This window comes from Theropithecus gelada, chromosome 8 (genome assembly GCF_003255815.1).
Source record: "Theropithecus gelada isolate Dixy chromosome 8, Tgel_1.0, whole genome shotgun sequence".
NCBI classification, from domain to species: domain Eukaryota; kingdom Metazoa; phylum Chordata; class Mammalia; order Primates; family Cercopithecidae; genus Theropithecus; species Theropithecus gelada.
The window spans coordinates 93,862,782-93,871,906 of record NC_037676.1 but is presented as its reverse complement, the minus strand read 5'-3'; positions in this window follow the sequence as shown (position 1 = coordinate 93,871,906).

The following is a 9,125-nucleotide window of genomic DNA, read 5'->3' as shown; positions in this document are numbered from 1 at the left end:
CTGTGCATGGATCCCGCTCTTTAAAGTATGTATCAATACTGTACACATCAGGCTCTTTGCTAAGATGGCTACACTGCACCAGTATCTAAATTGACATGCAGGGTTGGGTTGTATATTTGAATGTCTCTTTGTAGATAGTATGTTATACTGGTTGACTCACTCATACAAAAGGACATTATTTACTTTATTTCTATTTCTTTAAAATATCTTAGATACAATTTGATGGCAAACTATTTCCACTGAAAGGGAAATAGTGACATCTTGTGGAATCATCTAATTTTATCCTAAATTCTAGTCATTAACATTTTTATTCCTCAAAATAAGTGAAATACATATTCTCTCCTTAGAGAACAAATGAACTTTTGTAAAACTAGCATATGTCATATATATCACAACATTATTTTATGGTACTAATACTGATAATTTATTCCCTTTTTAGACTAATAAGTGACAGATGAGAAATTACCTCATGAGTACAGTGTACAATATTCGGATGATGATTACACTAAAAGCCCAGATTTCAGCACTATGCAATATATCCATGTACCAAAACTGCATTTTTTATCCCCTACACCTATAAAAAAATTTAATTGAGATTTTTTGGTGAATGTATAGAGCAATAAATCTAGAAGAAAGCAAAACAAAATAAAGCAAAAACTGATACCAGGATTTCAGTCTTTTTACCATTCTAGCCATTTAAAAAATGCAACCTGAATGTAGCAAGCCATATGTTACACACAGAAGTAAACACAGATATGTTTATACATATATGTATATAAATCTGTGGGGTCAGACAACATGGAGGAAAGTACAACTTCATTTTATAATGTTCAAGACTTGCCCCAGATCCTCATGAATTTCAAATTTTCAAATACCTGTATAGCATATTTTTAAAAATTAAATTGTACACAAATATGAACAGTGAGTCACAAAGTGGCCATAAATAACAGTTCTGGATGGTGGTCTGGCCTGGAGCCTGCACAGCAGCTAGTGTTAATGTTCTAAGATTACTAATTGTACTACCTATCTGGGAATGTGGATCATTTGAAACTATTGTGAACTGCAAATGCTAAGTTAAATAAAGCCAAGGGTCTCTCCTAGATTACATGGAAGGCAGTCTTGAGAGGCAGTTCTGATCTTAGTTTCAGATTCTCACAGATCTGAGCTAGAATCCTGGTTTCACCAGTAAGGTAAAACAGGACAAATGACTTAGTTTCATCGCAGGGACAGAAATGAAATAGAGTTGTTGTATTAATTGAAAAACATAGGTAAAGCATTTTAGCAGAGTGACTAAAAAGTAGCACTTATTTGTTTTAGATATGGTTGTGTTACTTCCTCCCTGTGTCACATATTGTGAACTTTATTGCTGTGTCACAGTTTCTTGGAGGGCATTGTTTTACATTAGTGAGAAAGGTCAGAACCACACAGCATTTGAGAGCTTGTGGTCTAGAGTCAGTTCAAAATGTGGTTCAAATCCTGACTCAGTCACTTACTAACTGTTTGATCTTGGGCAAGTGATTCAATTTCTCTGTAAGTCAGTTTCATCATTCATAAAATGGGGCCAAAATTTTCTCTTACCTCATGTGATTTTATTATGAGGATTAAATGTATTAATGCATGTAAAGCCCTTAGAGCACTGTCTGGCACAAGGCAAAATGATATAAATGTCAGCTCTTAGTATTGTGTTATTTATAATAAAATAACATAAAAACAAATAGCACTTTTGACCTACTCATCCAAATACTCTTAAGGGGTGTAGGTGGAAGAGTTTATCTAAGTTTGACTCCTAAATTATTAATAACTTAGAACAGATTATCAGAGCATTTGCTTATTCCATGGCCCCTGATCAGTTTGTCTTGCTTATCCATTTATGAATACATATACTCAACTGGAATATGTAATTCATTTTTTCTCCTTATATAGATATGATCACAGCTTGAGTCTAAATTATGTTCACTGCTGGGATTCAAACATGGTTGGGTATTTCTAGCAGACTGAAAGAACAGTCCCAGCTTGAGCTTATTTGTGTAAGGGATTGAAAAGTTTCTTAGGAAATAACCCATCCTAAGAGAAGAAGAAAATTTCACAGACGAATTTGCCCAATAACAAAGCCTGAGTTCTCAAAAGAGGCGGGTAGGTCTCTGCCACTTGAGTTTGCTCCTAGTTCAACTCTTACAGACTTATATGACTTATGTGAATCCTGAGGAGGAGGCTGCATGATCAGTCATATTTTAAAACTACTGTAAGATAATGGGGTTCAAAGAAATCTTTATTTTAGAACTAATATGATGATATATAACAAAAAGCAAGAAGAAACAATAAGGAACAACAGGCTTGTCACAGACATCAAGATTCTCATGCGAACCCTTACCATCAGGATAGTAACAAGTGATAGAATGGCTTTAAAGGCAAGAGAGGCCCAAGCATGTGATCTTCCTGAAGGAGGGAAGAGATGAGATACATAAATGGGAGATAAAAGTAGTAATGAAGAGGACTTAATCTTGAGTAAATGTGAGACAGTCTAGAAATAATAGATAAAGCTTTGAAAAAGACTGGAGATTTGTAACAGAGAAATGGAGTTAGAGCCAGAGAAATGAAATTTATGTTTGTATTTTCCAAACTCACCAAAAAGAGGATACTAAATACATTTTGAAAGAAGAAGAAAACAGAGGAAAAAAGGAAAAGGAGGAAGAAAAGAGACAGGTCATCTCATACCTGAATGTGTGGGTAGAAAATTATGCGAGGTTTTTACAGAATGGGAGAAATCTTTGCAATCTATCCACCTGACTAAGGGCTAATATCCAGAATCTACAAAGAACTTAAACAAATGTACAAGAAAAAAACAACCCCATCCAAAAGTGAGCAAAGGATATGAACATATACTTCTCAATAGCAGACATTTATGCAGACAATAGAAATATGAAAAAATGCTCATCATCACTGGCCATTAAAGATGTGGAAATCAAAATCACAATGAGATACCATCTCACGCCAGTTAGAATGAAGAGCATTAAAAAAATCAGGAAACAACAGATACTGGAGAGGATGTGGAGAAATAGGAATGCTTTTACGCTGTAGGTGGGAGTGTAATTTAGTTCAACCATTGTGGAAGACAGTGTGGCGATTCCTAAGGATCTAGAACTAGAAATACCGTTTGACCCAGCAATCCCATTACTAGGTATATACCCAAAGGATTATCAATCATTCTGCTATAAAGACAAATGCACTGTTCTCGCTCAGAGGTGGGAATTGAACAATGAGATCACTTGGACACAGGAAGGGGAACATCATACATCGGGGCCTATTGTGGAGAGGGGAGAAGGGGGAGGGATAGCATTAGGAGATATACCTAATGTAAATGACGAGTTAATGGGTACAGCACACAACATGGCACATGTATATATATGTAACAAACCTACATGTTGTGCACATGTACCCGAGAATTTAAAGTATAATTTTTAAAAAGACACATGCACATGTATGTTTATTGCAGCACTATTCACAATAGCAAAGACTTCGACCTATCCCAAATATCCATCAGTAACAGACTGGATAAAGAAAATGTGGCATATATACATCATGGAATACTATGCAGCCATAAAACGGATGAGTTTGTGTCCTTTGCAGGGACATGGATGAAGCTGGAAACCATCATTCTCAGCAAACTATCACAAGAACAGAAAACCAAACACCACATGTTCTCACTTACAAGTGGGAGTTGAACAATGAGAACACGTGGACATAGGGAGGGGAATATCACACACTGGGACCTGTTGGGGGTTGGGGGCCTATGGGAGGGATAACATTGGAAGAATGACAGGCTGATGGGTACAGCAAACTACCATGGCACGTGTATATTTATGTAGCAAAACTGCACATTCTGCACATGTACCCCACAACTTAAAGTATAATTAAAAAAAGAAAATGAAAATTATGGGAGGTTTTGTGATTAAAGGAACATGTTACAGGAAATCTGAAAGTCCTTCTTACATTTCCAACAAACTCTGTCAATGATCAATTCTGTATTGTTGGTTAAGTCACTTAAAATTTCTCAGACTCAGTTTTCTTACTCATTCATCACTCAAGCATTCATTCAACCAGATTTATTGAGCTGTTATTATTCACCAAGTTCTGTGCTAGCCCTAGAAGTGCATATGAATATTTCCTCTATTTAAGGCACTTACAGTGTAGTGGAGAACACATGAAAATGAAGCAACTAAATAAGACGTAGAGAAGGCACTGAGGGAAGTTTTTGTGTAGGATGATATGCTTGGGTTAAGTTTTTGAAGGACGAGTAGGAGTTGTTTTGACAAAAAAAGGAAAAGAGCTCTCTAGGTGTGAGCAGCATGTGGAAACACAAGGAGGCATGAAATACCATCATACTTGTGGGAAACTGCCAGAAATTCTGTACAGCTGAATCCAAGGGTGTGTTGGGGTAATGTCGTGAGTTTGGAACGAAAGTAGTAAATGGAAGCTAAGTCAAAAAAGGCTTTGAGTATTAAGCCCATCTACAAAATGAGGAAGTTGTACTACATGGACTTCTGTTCTGACTTCCATGGAACATTTTCTCTCATGGACATAAAGCCCTTTATCCTACAACATATGGAACCATTGACACTCAAGATTGGATAAAATTAGCTCCTAATTCCAATGTGACACAGGAATCTTGTCAGCATACCAAGTGATCATTTGTTCTCTGCTCGAACACCTCCAGTGGTTGAGAATTCATCATCTCTTGAGATAGTGCAGATAGCACATTTTGCCTTTTAGACGGTAATTACTGGAACTTAAAGTCAAACATGGAAGACTGAACAATTCATTTATCTCCTCTCTTCATTTCCAAAATCCAAGTAAAATGACTAAGAAATTGCTAAATATCTACCAAGAATGTCAATAAAACTTTGGAAGCTGATTTGGAGGAATAAAGAAACTTGAAACTTAAGCCTGCCAGGGGAAAGACTAACCATGGAAAAGCTCAGGTACATTTGTAATGTCAGTCTAAATATGGGAGAATTTATTAAAGGATATGTAAGAAGAGTCTGACACACAGATTCCCTCCCTCACCCTACAAAGCCAGGAAGCTGTTCTTCCCATCCAGGCAGAAGCGCATTGGTTTACTTTCTAAAGATATTAAATTGTGAAGATTATGGACACTCAGATACAAGGCACAGTGGATGGTGGAGGTGAAGCATCTTTGGAAAACAAGAGGACTAAGACAAGGTCTGTACAGTGAATACAGAGATCCCTGAATGGTCTTCTAGTACACTGGCCGCTATCCATCGCCTTCCCCAATTTCATCTGTGGAAATTTACCAGCCCAAGAGAAATACCTTTGATACTGACATTTGAGGCTGTCTCAAGGTATTCCCTCTTCTGAAATGATAACTTTGTGGTGAGGTCTACCATTTGCCTAATCTCATCTACATGATAGTATTTTAGTGCCTTTCTATAGAAGGTGCTGTAGTGTATCACCCTGAGTCCTCTTCAGGACTGAGGTGGTATTGTCAACTGTGTGAGTGTTGGTGGCTTATGGAGTATAGCTGATTCCCTCTTAGGGAATTGCTCGCAGGTCAAGAGAGATGACTCTCATAAGATCACACCCCTGGAAATAGCCCTTATAGGTATGGGATAAATAAGTCTAGCCCACTTGCTTAAATTAATTTTTACATCTGTGAGGAGACATCCAAACTCCAGAGCTTTCCATGTGATTGTCTGTGAACTGATTGCAACCATATTCCCATTCAATTTCTCAACATTTTCCCCCTTAGGTGTTGATTTCAAGGGAATTCCCAGTAAACTTGCTACAGAGACTCCATTTCCCAGACAGCTAAATTTAATACACTCACCCAAGAATATGAAAGGATATTCCAGCATTTTTTGTAAGAAACTCTCTAACATTAAAGACAGTCGAAATCAATGTATGGGGAAAAAAAGGAACTTGAAAGAGACACATAATGTAGAGAATATTAACATTAATTGTTTAAAGAGGTAAAAATTCTGTACTCATAAAATAAAGAGCAGAATGTTACAAGAACAAAACTTTCAGAAAACAAAAAGGAGTCCCTTGGAATTCAAACTACAGTAATGAAAATGAAAACTCAGATAGACTGATTAAAAGACACATTTGTGGCACTCTCTAAAACACAGAACAAAATACAAAGAAAGAGAATATGAAAGACAATATGAGAAAATTAGAAGATTCAGAAGGTACATTTGACTAATAGGAATTCTAGAAAGAGAACAACAACAACAACAACAAAAAAAAAAAAACAAAGGGGAAATTTGCTTTCAAAAAAACTAATAAAGACGACGAAAGAAGGGGCCGGGTGCGGTGGCTCACACCTATAATCCCAGCACTTCGGGAGGCTGAGGTGGGTGGATCCGAAGTTAGAGTTCGAGACCACCCTGGTTGAAATAGTGAAACCGTGTCTACTAAAAATTAGCCAGGTGTGGTGGTGTGCACCTGTAATGCCAGCTACTCAGGAGGCAGAGGCAGGAGAATCACGTGAACCTGGGAGACAGAGGTTACAGTGAGCCGAGATTGCACCATTGCACTCCAGCCCAGGCGACAGTGTGAGACTCCATCAAAAAAAAAAAAAAAAAAAAGAAGAAGAAGAAGAAGATGAAAGACTTTCTAAGAACTGAAAATCAAGAGTTTCCCAAGTGCCCTGTAAAATGAATGAAAAAGTTCTACACCAACGGAAATCATTGAGAAATTTCAGACTAACAAGAGTAAAAGAGAAGTTACTAAAATCTTCCCAGAAGTGGGGCAAAAAAAAGCAGCATGAATGTAAGGGCTTAGGCTTCTTAACAAAGAACCTGAAAGTTGGAAAACAATAGCATAAATCAATGTCTTCAAAATTTAGAAGTAATGTAATTTCAAATCTAGAATTCTAAGCCCAGGAATATTCTCAATCAAACTTAAAAAAGAATAGATGCTCATTTCAAAAATTTTACTTCTCATACATTTATTCTGAAGAAACTACTGCAGAAAAATGTTCCACCAAATAGGGAAATAAAACAAGAAAGAGGATACTGTAAGAGTCAAAAAAGAAGTAAAGGGAATCGCACAAACCACAGCTACATCAAGATGGAAGCCACTGAGCTGAGGACTTCAGAGAGAATTTTGATAGGAAAAAATAGTGCTAAGAGACGGACCAGTGCATTTTATTGTATTGATTTAAGTTATGCAGCTGTCCTAGAGAGTTTGGGGATGAAATAACACAAATTACCTAAGGGAAAAAACAAACAAAAAAAAAAACAGTTATTAATTCTAAGGAAGACAAATCATTCCATAAGAAAATATAGTCAGCCAGGCGTGGTGGCTCATGCCTGTAATCCAGCACTTTGGGAGGCCGAGGAGGACCGATCACGAGGTCAGGAGATCGAGACCATCCTGGCTAACATGGTGAAACTCCGTCTCTACTAACAATATAAAAAACACTAGCCAGGTGTGGTGGCAGGTGCCTGTAGTCCCAGCTACTAGGGAGGCTGAGGCAGGAGAATGGCATGAACCTGGGAGGTGGAGCTTGCAGTGAGCTGAGATTGCGCCACTGCAGTCCAGCCAGGGCAACAGAGGGAGACTCCACCGTCTTAAAGAAAGAAAGAAAGAAAGAAAGAAAGAAAGAAAGAAAGAAAGAAAGAAAGAAAGAAAGAAAGAAAGAAAGAAAGAAAGAAAATATACTCATAATACTTCATATGTCTCAATCATAAACTATTAACATAAAGTACATCCTGGATATTGATTTAAGCAGAAACAGTTATTTTAACTAAATTGACAGAACGGAGAAGGAGAAGGGAGAATAATAGAGAACCAAACTCTCATTTTCTATAGAAGTCATTAGATTTAATTTTTTAAAGTAGAGTATGCATGACATTTGGAAAATAGAGGGAGTACCAGGAAATTAAGTAAAATAATTCCCTGGAGGTTGCCTCCAGGGAGCAAGGATTAGGGTGGAGAGGGAGAAGATAACTGTAGATTTTAATTACATGTTTGGCAGCATTTTTTTGCCTCTGTAACCAATGTATCATTTTGATAAACATTTTTTAAAAGAAAGAATTTCTTTCTCATGCTGACCTAAAATTTGCCTCCCTAAGTTCTGGTCCTAATTATATTTTCCAGGGCTCTACATACAAAAATAAATAAAAGTTTCTCTTCACCATGACTATAGTTTTAAGTAATTTAAATCAGACCTCTAATTATCCCTTTAGTTTTCATGTATAAGGGCTAAAATCTTTCAGTTCATTCAACCATGCTTCATGTGAAATCCTTCCCTTCCCCTACCTGGTTGCTTTTCTCTATACTCAAAAGAGTGTTGTCCAGAAATAAGGATGATGCTCTGATATAATCTGGCTAATTTACAGTAAACTATCACTTCTATCATTCTGTATAATTCGTTAAAGGCAACAAAAAATCACATTGACTTTCTTAGAAGCTAAATCTCATAAATGCTTAATATTAAAAAGCAAGTCTTTTCCATGTATATAATGTTTAAGTCACCTATCCTATTGGTAGGACTTGCTTTCTGGGTGATTTTTTGTCCTGGTGGAGGACCTTACATTTTTCTCTGTTAAAATATGTCTTCTTATAGTCACTTTATTACCAAGTTGAAAAGAAAATATATTTCACTGTTAATTTATTCACAGAAGATATTAGCTGTCTCCTCCAAATTTGTGTCACTCATAAATTTGATAACTGTGCTTTCAATTTGTTATTGAATAAAAATAGCGAACACCACCAATCCTAGCAAGGCCGAGCCCTTCAGCCACGAGAACACACGTTTCAAGTTAACAACCATCTGTTAGCCAGCTTTACGTTGCAAGTTGTTCAACCGTTATAAGTTCATCAAATCTGGCCCTGAGCCAGATACACCAAACAGATGACAGTCCTCTATTTTAACCATTTTTTAACCTACTCATTCAGAAGATAAAATAATATCATTAAATCCATTACTTCCTTTACTGATATGCGTTATTATAAAACAAGCAGTTATCAGCCTTCCTACTTCACTAGATATTCAAAGGGATGTCATTTGGCTTGTCTTATAGTGACAGATCTGGAATGCAAATGTGGATTTTGGCTCCTGACTTCTAGCCCTGTTCTTCATTCTTCAGAAGTAGGTCAGC